This window comes from Mytilus californianus, unplaced genomic scaffold (assembly GCF_021869535.1).
Source record: "Mytilus californianus isolate M0D057914Y unplaced genomic scaffold, xbMytCali1.0.p SCAF_1, whole genome shotgun sequence".
Taxonomy (NCBI): domain Eukaryota; kingdom Metazoa; phylum Mollusca; class Bivalvia; order Mytilida; family Mytilidae; genus Mytilus; species Mytilus californianus.
The window spans coordinates 15,099,963-15,114,126 of record NW_026262581.1 but is presented as its reverse complement, the minus strand read 5'-3'; the positions used below and the strand labels follow the sequence as shown (position 1 = coordinate 15,114,126).

At 30.3% G+C, this 14,164-nt stretch overlaps 1 long non-coding RNA gene across 1 annotated transcript; it reads right to left on the bottom strand.

The window, feature by feature from the left end:
- Nucleotides 1-2,898: 2,898 nt before the first annotated feature.
- On the bottom strand, nt 2,899-5,309 carry LOC127711336 (uncharacterized). Its single transcript, XR_007986656.1, has 3 exons — nt 5,178-5,309; nt 3,882-3,991; nt 2,899-3,018 (listed from the first exon to the last, which is right to left on the bottom strand). It is a non-coding gene; the product is annotated as an uncharacterized LOC127711336 (long non-coding RNA).
- Nucleotides 5,310-14,164: the final 8,855 nt, after the last annotated feature.

Genomic DNA, 14,164 nt, shown 5'->3' with positions numbered 1-14,164 from the left:
TTAATTGCTCTTGTTCAAGTGATTTTTTTCTTCGCTCCATAAAGGTCCCAATCGAGTACATTGAACAATCTATTTATTTCACGTTTAATGTAAAAATCGAGGAAACTAATCCAGTGATTGTAGAAAGCAAACGAAATTGACAGTACTTGATTATATAAAGGTGAAGGTTTGTCTGTACTTCTTAGAAGCAATGTTTCTATGTTCCTTTGTTAAAAGGATCTATTTGGGGGTAAACTACAAAATAACAGTATAATAATATATTTCACTTTTAAATCCAATGTATTTCTTTTCCATATGATAAACTCATTCCTGTAATACGAATCCTTGATTTATGTTATTATATTCATACAGTAATTTGTTCTGGATATATTGCTTCCTCTTTCTTTGAAATCAGTATTTCAAGAAGTACTTATGAGATGTAATATGATGTTTTAACGTTAATGTTGTACCTAATATATGATGTAGCTATGGCTGATGAATCAATTAACCCAATGATAATGGTTAGCTACATTCGAGAATTAATGATGCTTAACTCAACTTTTATCTTTTTCTGGTATAAATTCTTGGTTGGTAGAATTGGTTAATATTTCAATCGTCTGTTAGCAACAAGAAACACGTATTTCAAGATTTGAGGAGTGATTGATAGAAAGGCATTGTCTTGCGAAAATTTTGTCTATTTAAATGCATGTCAAAATACGTATAAATAGCATTGCATAAAAAAATTAACAATGAAGGTGGACACCCTTATCAGGACAAAGGAAATGTAGATAGTTATGTATATAAATAAAAATGACTCAGCCATTATATTTCTTTTCCGACTTTCAGCTAAAAATCTTTTTACGGATTAATTAGTCAAAATAATTATGAAAATAATATATATCATTGCATATCATATGACATAAAGTATTTTCTTTTAGATGGTGAAATGGCGTTCCCTGGACGCACCAGAAGATGTAGTCAAGAAGAATATTGGGACATTTCATTATGAAGATAATTATGCAATTACACTTTTTTTTGTATACAATATGATATTCATATTTAAAACTATTTAATAAAAACATAGAACATATTAAGTTGTACTTGTATAAGTCCTTGGCGTAAACTAAACTAAACTAAACAATCAAACATTCAAACAAAATTTAATATTATTTCACCAACAAAGATTAACCAAACAAACTTTGAATTTATAATGAAAAATCGGTAACTTAATGTTTAAAAGAATTAATCTGTAATACAATAAATCAGGTTGACCCGCGATACCAAACTCCAACTTGTAAAATTCCATCTAATTAAGGATGTTTGCTACTCTGTTTCAAAATAACACGCGTTTTAAAAGATTGTTTTACATCAATTGTATATAAATAAAGGAACTAAACAAGCAGAAAAATGAAAGGTTTTTGCCCTTGTTTTTGAGATTAACGTCATTGAGAATTTGGTGGGAAATGATTCTCTCTAGATTTTCTTAATTAATGTTAATAACATTAGCATATATTTTCTTTCAAAAACTATGAAAAAATAACAACGAGTTTATAATATTTTTTTAAATAGCTGTCATACAGTATGTAATAAAATTATGGAAAGAAAAGAAGGGGTTAGTGGGCAAAATTTTTAATGGATTTAAATATGGAAACAACCAGCGGATTCCGAATATCTGACATAAAGTCAAAAACAAAGACCAGCGAACATCCTTGATACACATCACGAGTCATTCCCAGCAAACACAAAAACATCTTTAAAATGTTTTTAAAATGTTGTGTCTAATGTCATGAAAATATCACAAAAAAACGTGAGAAAAACATTAAATGTATGGTAGAATATATATCGCTAAAACGTTTTCTAATATATTTTCTAAAATATTTGCATAATATAATTAAAATGTTGTAAAGAAATATCATGATAATGTTAAAAACAATGGCGTATAAAACATTTTGATAATCTTTTAAAAAATATTTTCTAGAAATATTTTCTGAAAGTTTGAAAAACATCATGAACATCAAATAATGTTATAAAAATGTTTTTGGGATGTTTTCTTGCAAGTGAGACTGTGCCTAAAAAATGTTTTCAAAATGTTTTTGGTTGATATCTAGATCATATCAATATAAAAATTTCTATACTTTTGATTGAGTTTCCTGCTTTTTTAAATACAATGTAACAAATCATTAGTTAAATTAATTTATACACAGTGATTAATTCTATATACAAACAAGAATAAATCAGTTGTTTTGCTAAGCATATGAAATTCACAATTCAAAGTCTCTAAAAACAAGAAGTATCTACAAATTTTGACACATCCAAAATGGCAGACACAACTCATCATGGTCAAGCCACTTACCAAATATGAAGTCATTCTGTTCATCAGCATTACTAATTAAAGTAATGAAAAATTTGAGAACATTCAACATTTTGAAATACAATGTATAAGCAAACAGGAAATAGGTGCCAGATACAAAAATGTTCACACATCACAGTTCATCACTATCAAGCAGCTCATTAAATATGAACTCATCTTGATCAGCAGTTTTGGGAAAAACAGTGATGAAAATACTTGTTGGACAAAATCCGACAAATATAGGTGGACAGACGACAGACAGTGCAAGAAAGCCCACATTCCAACCACAATGGTATAATGTTTAGTTTTTCACTCTCAACTTTTATTACTTATCTTATACACATCATGCATATGTCAACCTGAACATGCATGACATATATGCCATTGGACATTATGCAAACATTATACACATTTTTAAGTTCAAGTTACATTGACTAAAACTTGTGTCCCAAATTCAGATTTTTCAATACAACTTCTCTTTCTAAACTAAAAAGCTACACTTCTAATAGGGTTAAATCTTAAGTCAATAATCATTGATAATTGGCTGAAGAGATGAGAACAAAACACCATTTTACATCAACTATTTGATTTATTTAAGAATACATTGAAAAAGTCAATCAATTGTCTTATTCAAAATCACTTGGAATGTCTTGTAGTGTCTTATATCTTTTTCTTGCTGTGCCATGCTTCTGAAAAAAAAATTAATCTTACATTCATATATAAACTTCTTGCATTCCTTTATCATAGAACGATTCACGTTGACTGAAGGATATACATCCCCTCCCCTTTAAAGTTTTGAAACAAATAACAATGATAGTCTGTCGGAAGGGGACGATAAATGGCTGACCGTGTTAAGAGAGAGCAATATGCCACGCTGAACTTCATTTAGTTATTAAAAAAAAAACACATAAAAAACTTTAGACTAGACATGTGTCCAGTCAAGAGTCTTATTTCATTATACTCTTTGATTGTTGTCCATCATATCTTTTTTCTTTTATTGTTTTGTATAAATCAGGCTGTTGTTTTTCTTGTTTTTTTTAGTTTTCATTAAATGCATTGTATCATGTAGGGGTCTTTAAAAGCCCTGGTACATAATGTCATTAAACATCTTATTGTCCTTTTTAAGTGTTAAACTCTGTAGAGTGACATAGTTTATCACTTGTCATTTGTATCTAAGGGCATATGATACAGTCCTAGAAGTATACTATAGGCACATAATAACTTATCGAAGTGTTACGCATTGTTTTCACAATGATGATAATAATATAACTTAACTTCCGAGAAACACACAGATGTCATTAAATGAGTTGTTTATATGTATTTGAAATACTTCAAAGGAAAGCAAATATGTTGTTTATGAAAGCACACTGTTGGACTAAAAGATTGATTTAAATAAACAACTTGTTTCTATTTTGTCACAAAAAAATAATTTATTCAAATATCCAGATATCTTTTCTGTATTGTATGCCCTTAATCTTGAATGTAATGCATTGTTTATGCTAAATATTTGAATTAAATATGGAATAACAGTAATTCTGTATGAAAATCTTACTTCAAAAAAAAATTCTCCTGAAAGGTTGTAGACATTCCAAAGAACCTGCGCCACTTCCAAATTGTAAACCTGCATATTGAACTTGTCCTTTGTGGCTTTTCTTTTAGCTCCTGTTAAAAAATAAAAGATACATTGTATGTACATTGTGTGTATGAAGCAATAAATATAATTTTAAGCAACAGTTTATATTATCTTGCTTGTACTGAAGTCTTACATAGTCTTTGTAATGTTCATTAAGCTGTTAAGGGAAATTTAATTTACTGTTTTGCAAATACATACATACACTGATTTTACTAGAAAAAAAAATCTCCATATTCAAATGGTGCTTATATTAGTGTTATTGTAACTTGTTTGTGTGCCTCGGAAACAAGGTATTGAGTCATGCTTATTGCAATAGTTGTTGTTGGTTTAAGTCTGTCAAATTTCTTTTTCATAATGTGTATTTAATGTAGGCAGTTAGTTGTTTTGTTTCAATTGTGTTGAGAAAAAGTTAACATTTGTTTGTCAACGCTTCAAAGTGGACTATATGGCATTGGTTTTCTCAGTTTTGAAAGCTGTACAGTGACCTATAATTTCTTTTATCCAAGCCATTTAAATTCTGGTGGATAGCTGTCTCATACACCTTATCGCTATTTCAGTATTTGGAAATCTGTCCCGCTTGAACTTTTTACGTCAGCATACGTCATACAATAATACACCTTATCGCTATTCCCGCTTGACCCGAGAATCTATCCTGCTTGAACTTTTGACGTCAAACAACAATCACTTTTCCATTGTGGCATCAGATATTTTTTATGATGACGTCAAAATTTTAAGGGAACTTGTGACAGTTGTGTGATGTCCAGTAATGGCGGACAAATAGCGATAAGGTGCATTACTTTCAATTGTGGTGTCAAATATTTTCTAATATGACGTCAACATTTTACGGGAACTTTTGTGATGTCCATGGCTAGTAATGGCGGACAAATAGCGATAAGGTGTATTGGCAATCAAACACACAAGCCACATATCCTTATAATTTTTTTTATATCAATGAACAAATTCATAATTGGTGTACGTAGATGCTTGAACAGTGGCGGATTTAGGGCCCCCGACCCCCTTATGGAGCTACTTATAAGATAAATGTATAGACTATTTACAAGTATCACTCCAAACGTTTGCTTGCCTTGGGCAGGGGCCCCCCTTTTTTCAAAACCTTGATCCGCACCTCCAGAAACAGATGTAATTTGGTTCCGATTATGATTGAACACACACAATGAATGCACAAGTTCATCTCAACAGATTAATCATTCTTACCAAGTGAGTATATATCGCGTAACAAACAATTTTCTTGGCTCTCTTTGTTGATATCCTGTCTTCGTTTCGAAATTCAAATTTCAAAATCATTTCCGGTGATAAAACAAAAGTCGATTCCGGAAAAGGTCGGTTTTCCGTAAGGCATATAGACGATACGAAAATTGAACTTAGTACAGTTACATGTACTTTTCATTTCTTAATTTCTAAAATATACACGAACGAAATGAATAAACATTAAAGAAAGGTGATTGTTTATTAATACATTATTGCTTAATTTAATGTTGACTCTTTTGAATTTTAATATAAGAAGGAATAAAATCTGACTTCAAGGATCTTCAAGATATCAATTAAGGATTTCAACCATAGTATCTTGCTTGTCATGATATTGATGAAATGTAGTACTATATTTTATCCTGAGAAAAAAAACGAGCTAATTCCACAAAACGTTGTGTGTGGGGTTTTGAATAAAGTTTAAATAAAATGTTATTTTTATATCCGTAAAATGTTGAATAAAATATCAGTAAGACTATTAAGTAATGTGTATGTCAGAATATTTTATAGAAAACATTTAGCTGATATTTTTCAGATGTTTTATGTAAAACATTTTAATTTACGTTATAAAACATTTTATGCAAATAGCAAAACTATATTTTCTGTAAAACATTATTTTGCAGAATGTTTTTTGGATATTTGGAAAATATTTACTTTAAATGTTGTTAAAATATAAAATACCAATTGAAGAAAATATTATTTTTTTATATTATAAAATATCTATGGGATATTTTAGAACAATGTTTGAGAACATGAATAAAAGATATTAGCAAATAATATTTTGTTAATGTTGTAAAAAAAAATTTACTTATATGTTAGAAATAAAACATTTCAAAAACAATAAAATAAACATTTTTTTTTATGTTTAAATGATATCTTATTGAAATATTTTGTGAGAGACGTCCATATGACATTTAAAAAATGTTTTTAAAATGTTGTGTGTTTGCTGGGTTAAGAAAAGGGCATGCATCAAATAAAGGACAAGGAGACAATATGTATATATAACCATGATAATTGTTATGTACAATTGACGTCAACAATGATGTCAACAGCAGTAATTGACTGTCAACATAATAGACTAATGTTAATAATTGTATCAAAATGTGGGATTTTTGAAAATAATGTTTTTTGTTTTTTTAGTATGTGTTTCACTAAACTTATATACTAAGTAACCTTTTCTGACGGACGTGGATACTTAGTAATTATATTTATATCTGTATATGAACTAGTATACTATATACTCGAAATGGTTTTTCACTAGAATCACAAAACAAAAATAAATAAAAAATGTTTTGTCATATCGATATATCTAACGCCGTCACTTGCTAACAATAATATTTCAAAACTAAATACATCTTTATGCTTTTGTATTCAAAATCTAAATTTTTACTCATTAGCTTCCCTGGCGTTTTGGTTCTTAAATACCAATGATGCCTCTATGGTGTTTTTTTTTATGTATTGAGGATTAATTATGGAAAAATTTTCTCAACTGCATTTGTTTTTTGAAAAAGCTTATGTATGGAAATGAACGTCAAACGATAAGACAGGATTTTAAAATGAATTGTTTTATTTGTGTACAAACTGACATAGTGCAAAAACAAATATCTTTCGAAAAAAAGTTGGTTACCATGATAAAGATCAATGTGGCATTACATGGCTGCTTATTGAGACGCTCCCCATTACATACAGAAGAATACATTATCACAAAAGAGACGAGCATCTATGAGAGATAAGTTAAACACCTGAAACTAATGACATTTTCTACTATAAACCAATTGTATTAGAAAGCGGGCGCTAGGAAATCTCATTGCTTCAACACTAAATATATAGACCCTATATACTTAAATATTGTATTTGATCTCTTCAAATAAAATTGAGAATGAAAATGGAGAATGTGTCAAAGAGACAACAACCCTACCAAAGAGCAGAAAACAGCAGTATATTTTAAATGTATGCCATCCATTTATTTCAAAACATGTCCTTCGCGGAATTTGAAGAAAACATTTACCGGTCGTTTGTTCAGTATTGTGAATGTTTCAGCGGTAATAGTCAAACACATTTATGTATGAAATGATACTGATATGTTTTAGCAGATAAGGACTTGTTTCTGGAAATTTGTTTAAGCACACATGCATTTATTCCCTAAAAAGGTAAAAATTCGTGTGCGTCGTTGGTTTAAAAACGAAAAGCCATTACTCAAATAGTACGAACAAAACAAAAAACTGTTGTAGTTACATTTTTTCCAAATTTATACTATGAAAATTTTTGTTGCTTACTTTATATGGGAAATTATCCCATGGATTGTATGGCTGAAGAGGTAGGTGAGCATATAATTATGTGATTCCATAATTGATGAAAAATTTAAATCAGATTATGAAAATGAAATATTTTTAATACCAAGACATTACTGTTTTATCTGTTGGGCGTTAAGCAAGAAACAATCAATCAATCTTTTGATGGAAGATGTATAGTCACTCTTATTGGATTAATCCAAAGGGTTGTTACATTGTAACGTAAATGTCAATTACAAAACTTGTAATAGTCACAGAAAAGGGTCAACTAATTAAGGCGTATCACACTTTATTTGCCATGACGGAAAAGCCATTTCTTCTTGTGAATTTAAGGGTATCAGACTATAGGACACGTATCAATATAATTCCGAAACGATAATAGATACAAAAAGCCAAATTTCAAAAAATCTTTAATATGTTAGAAGACCGAAAATATTTGACGTTTTTATAGGAGGTATAATTTCCATGGACTGTTTGGTTAAAGCCGTACTTGGTTGTATCAAATAACAGTCCATCCTATGTTACACATTTTGGACCTATGATTTACGATCCTTCCGTTAAACATCCCCACCAACCGATCTGCCAAGAAATTGACTCATGACCATAGAGTTCTTGCACAATGTATCTGTATAGAATGGTGTATACATTGTCAGGATGTAGTCAGTAATGATATATGTACACAGACGAACTACTTTTAGCAATATTAAAATACTTGTTTTATGTTAGTGTTTACCTTGCAGACTACAAAGTTGCTTGTATTTAATTCCGGAAATGGAAAGCTGTTTTGGAAAAAAAGTAGATATTTGGGTAATCGCAATTTATAATTGAATTTGACTGTAGGAATAATCGTCATCGATTGTCGAGTAAAGAGGGAAATATGTTACGTGAAAGGAATTATATATATATAGGTATTTAATTTGTTTTAACGTATTGTCATTTTACGAAAAAGTTGTAAATCAAAATACTTTTAAAATATGAAAACACTTAGGTATAACTGATTTATTCTGATCTTGTAACATTACACTAAACATTGTATATACAAACGATAAATATAATGGTTCACTGTCAAACTACAAAACAGTTGCCTATTTTCAAAATCTCGGTCTTTAAGAGTTTTGAGTTATAAATAATTCACAAATTTAAATATTTATTAGAGATAATGGCTGAAAATAAATATTTGGCTGATTATAAACATGTAATTTTTTAGCATTGTAATAAACATAAAACTACAATATTTTGAAGCCTTTGATGATTCATTAATAAGATAAACATTGATATTCTTGTCAGATTACAAAGTCGACGAAAGACAGTTTAGCCGCGTGCGCAAAAGTACACAGATTTTATTCAAAATGTATCATATCGTGATTTATAAACCTCTCGTATTACGTGGAGAACAGGAATAAAAATATATTAATAGTTCTGTATCGAATTCTCTTGATATTGACAATTCGAAATAAATGCAATTATTGTCGTACAGGGACATACAGTAACACTGTATTTACACTAATCGCTTTTTGTAATATATATATATATAATAGCAATTGACCTTAATTTGAACACACAATGTCATGCAAATATACTGTTTCAAATTTGAGTCAACCATATGTTTTCTTACAAATAGGTTTGTAAAATCATATACCAGCAGTTTCAGAACAACAACAAAAAGTAACAAACCACAGTTGCTTCACATAAAACTTCAATCAATATAGTGGTTTGTCTTCTCATGGGATTTGCTCCCATAACTTCCGGTCTATAGAGAACCTGGTGAAGGTTATTCCAGAAACACGTGTCATGTTAATATTGTATTGGTTTTATTAAACGTGACAATATGTCTTAATCCAATTATTATATTGTTAGTATATACTTTTAAGAAAGGCGATGTTCGTGCACAAGTCCAATTAATAATGAGATGAAATATAAGAGATGAGGGTATGTACCAGATGTATACATCATTAAGACAGAAACCAACCGGCGGATTATTCTAGAACATTTAGTTTAATTGGTTCATTGATTGATTATTAATTTTGGACTGTACAATGACAATAATTTCATTTTTTATTCATCATGAGAACATATGATTAATCAATTCAATATGTTGATTCTGAAAGGCAGGTCGACGGGCATGAAGGGCGGGCAGCTTGAACTGCCACTGGAAAAAGAGGTATTGGAAAAAGGTTAAATAACAAAAATACCGAACTCAAAGGAAAATTCAAAACGGAAAGTCCCTTATGAAATGGCAAAATCAAAAACTCAAACACATCAAACGAACGGAAAACAAATGTCATACTCCTGACTTGGTACAGGCATTTCCTTTTGTAGAAAATGGATAGGGACCGATATTTTGTCTTGCAGCAGGCCGCCTCCAGACCCCTCAAAAGGGATGTTTAAAGTTTTCTTAAACGTTAAGAGAGCATGCCATTCCCCCTTCACGGAACATCAGATAAAACGTCCACATTCCGATCGGACGAAGTTGTGTATTTATACACGTAAAAAACCAAACAGCCACTCCACTTTAATAATTAATTTAATGATTGACACGGCTGTTCATATTTTTATACCCCAGACGTCTATACATGTACTTATGTTGTTTTAAGTAATAAAGATATAAAGTAAGAAAAATAAATGAAAGAAAGAAAGAAAAAAAAAGAAAGAAAGAACAAATAATATTGAAGTAAATCCATAACTAAATAAAGAAAGAAATAGATCTAGAGATTAAGAAACAAATACAGCTATAAATGAGCTGAGAGAATCTGTTCTTGTGTAAAATTATGCAAAATTGTTCTAGAGTAGATACACATATATAGAAATAAAGAGATGTGGTATGATTGCCAATGAGACAACTATCCACCAACGTTTAAATGAAGTAGATGTAAGCAATAATAGGAAACCATACGGCCTTCAACAATGAGAAAACCCCATACCGTATAGTCGGCTATAAAAGGCCCCGACATGAAAATATGAAACAATTCAATTGAGAAAACTAACGGCCAAATTTGTAACAAAACAATGAACGAAAAACAAATATGACAGACATTAACCAACGACAACCACAAAACTACAGGCTCTTGACTTGCGACAGGCACACAAAGAATGTGGCGGGGTTAAACATGTTTGTGAGCGCTCAAGCCTTCCCTAATCTGGGACAGTGGTGTAACAGCACAACATAACAACAAACTATAAAATCAGTTGAAAAAGGCTTAAGGTGTAATACCACCAAATCATAGTACGTCACATCCGGTTGCATACGAAAATAGGTCGAAAAAAAATATTCCCTTGAATTTGACAGTTGTAGGTAATTGATCCTACATTTCATTGCAGTAAAACATTTCTGGGTCATAAACATATATCTTGGGTATTTCAAAGCACCATTACTTTTTTATTTGGGGTTTCTATAGAATATTTTGGAAACTTGAGGTTACATGGTTACTAAAGCTTGTACACAGGTTAAGAAAGGGGGGAAATTTGATTGGTTAACTTCCAGTGATGGTTATTTTCTTATATGCAATGAAATGTTATGTGAATTTTTTTCTATAGTACTGGACAGGATAAAACTTTACTCATGCCAAGTATTTCTTTATTTGAAACAAAGATAAATTCTGCACAATTTTTTGAAAAGTGCAAATTTAACAAAGACTAATAGGGGAAAATCAATGGTGGTATTACACCTAATATGGGAAGCTGTACATGCACCTTTGACCTTGTGAGTACTCTCATGTGTTAAAATTTCTTGCTATTTAAGTGAAATATTACAAATAATGAAATATTCTGAGTGGATTGAGTCTCCAAAACACATTTTATGAGAAAATTTCCTTGAAATAGGACTTTACCATGAATATTAGTTTACAGAACAAGCCATACTTAGAGTATTGGGGAGTTTTTTCTCCTTATTTCTTATATTCTGCTATACCAGAAAATTTTTCCTAAGAAATACTTTAATAAATATATAGTTTTAAGTAAATGAAATTATTTTAAAAGCAGTAACAACAAATTATTCACCAAAAGAGAAGCTTTTTATGTCCCTCTCTGGAACGCGGCGTAAATTTAAGTTTTACGTAAGGACTTATTGAAACCTCCTTGGAGACAGTAAACTTTTATACGGATAGTTCATTCAGCTTGAATACTTCAATTAATCATTTATTATAACATTTCTATCATAAATGAGTGAAAGTTACCCCAAAATTTTAATTTATTGGCCTAAAAAGTAGAAATTTTGAGGAAATTAGAGGTATAAATGGACCAAAAGAGACCTTATAAGGAAGACAAAGAGGTCCATTAGTAGTATTTATCATCCTAAAGTCATCTTTTGTATCAAATTCAACTGTTTGTAGGCAGATGAGATAAATATTTGATCATTTATTGGTCCACACTATATTCTATCATGATGCGGCTTGGTTTGGATTTTTCGAAGAAATTTTGCTCGAATCGCTGTAGATGTCGTCTTACATTATACTAGATTTTTCTCAAACTATTGAACTGATTATGACAAAACTTGACAGGAATGCTTGAAATAACCAGTATTACAAAGGAAAAAAGTCACATCCAGTTTATTTAACAAAAAAGTCTTCTTTATGGGAAGCTGTACATGCACCTTTGACCTTGTGAGTACTCTCATGTGTTAAAATTTCTTGCTATTTAAGTGAAATATTACAAATAATGAAATATTCTGAGTGGATTGAGTCTCCAAAACACATTTTATGAGAAAATTTCCTTGAAATAGGACTTTACCATGAATATTAGTTTACAGAACAAGCCATACTTAGAGTATTGGGGAGTTTTTTCTCCTTATTTCTTATATTCTGCTATACCAGAAAATTTTTCCTAAGAAATACTTTAATAAATATATAGTTTTAAGTAAATGAAATTATTTTAAAAGCAGTAACAACAAATTATTCACCAAAAGAGAAGCTTTTTATGTCCCTCTCTGGAACGCGGCGTAAATTTAAGTTTTACGTAAGGACTTATTGAAACCTCCTTGGAGACAGTAAACTTTTATACGGATAGTTCATTCAGCTTGAATACTTCAATTAATCATTTATTATAACATTTCTATCATAAATGAGTGAAAGTTACCCCAAAATTTTAATTTATTGGCCTAAAAAGTAGAAATTTTGAGGAAATTAGAGGTATAAATGGACCAAAAGAGACCTTATAAGGAAGACAAAGAGGTCCATTAGTAGTATTTATCATCCTAAAGTCATCTTTTGTATCAAATTCAACTGTTTGTAGGCAGATGAGATAAATATTTGATCATTTATTGGTCCACACTATATTCTATCATGATGCGGCTTGGTTTGGATTTTTCGAAGAAATTTTGCTCGAATCGCTGTAGATGTCGTCTTACATTATACTAGATTTTTCTCAAACTATTGAACTGATTATGACAAAACTTGACAGGAATGCTTGAAATAACCAGTATTACAAAGGAAAAAAGTCACATCCAGTTTATTTAACAAAAAAGTCTTCTTTATGGGAAGCTGTACATGCACCTTTGACCTTGTGAGTACTCTCATGTGTTAAAATTTCTTGCTATTTAAGTGAAATATTACAAATAATGAAATATTCTGAGTGGATTGAGTCTCCAAAACACATTTTATGAGAAAATTTCCTTGAAATAGGACTTTACCATGAATATTAGTTTACAGAACAAGCCATACTTAGAGTATTGGGGAGTTTTTTCTCCTTATTTCTTATATTCTGCTATACCAGAAAATTTTTCCTAAGAAATACTTTAATAAATATATAGTTTTAAGTAAATGAAATTATTTTAAAAGCAGTAACAACAAATTATTCACCAAAAGAGAAGCTTTTTATGTCCCTCTCTGGAACGCGGCGTAAATTTAAGTTTTACGTAAGGACTTATTGAAACCTCCTTGGAGACAGTAAACTTTTATACGGATAGTTCATTCAGCTTGAATACTTCAATTAATCATTTATTATAACATTTCTATCATAAATGAGTGAAAGTTACCCCAAAATTTTAATTTATTGGCCTAAAAAGTAGAAATTTTGAGGAAATTAGAGGTATAAATGGACCAAAAGAGACCTTATAAGGAAGACAAAGAGGTCCATTAGTAGTATTTATCATCCTAAAGTCATCTTTTGTATCAAATTCAACTGTTTGTAGGCAGATGAGATAAATATTTGATCATTTATTGGTCCACACTATATTCTATCATGATGCGGCTTGGTTTGGATTTTTCGAAGAAATTTTGCTCGAATCGCTGTAGATGTCGTCTTACATTATACTAGATTTTTCTCAAACTATTGAACTGATTATGACAAAACTTGACAGGAATGCTTGAAATAACCAGTATTACAAAGGAAAAAAGTCACATCCAGTTTATTTAACAAAAAAGTCTTCTTTAGGTGTAATACCACCAAATCATAGTACGTCACATCCGGTTGCATACGAAAATAGGTCGAAAAAAAATATTCCCTTGAATTTGACAGTTGTAGGTAATTGATCCTACATTTCATTGCAGTAAAACATTTCTGGGTCATAAACATATATCTTGGGTATTTCAAAGCACCATTACTTTTTTATTTGGGGTTTCTATAGAATATTTTGGAAACTTGAGGTTACATGGTTACTAAAGCTTGTACACAGGTTAAGAAAGGGGGGAAATTTGATTGGTTAACTTCCAG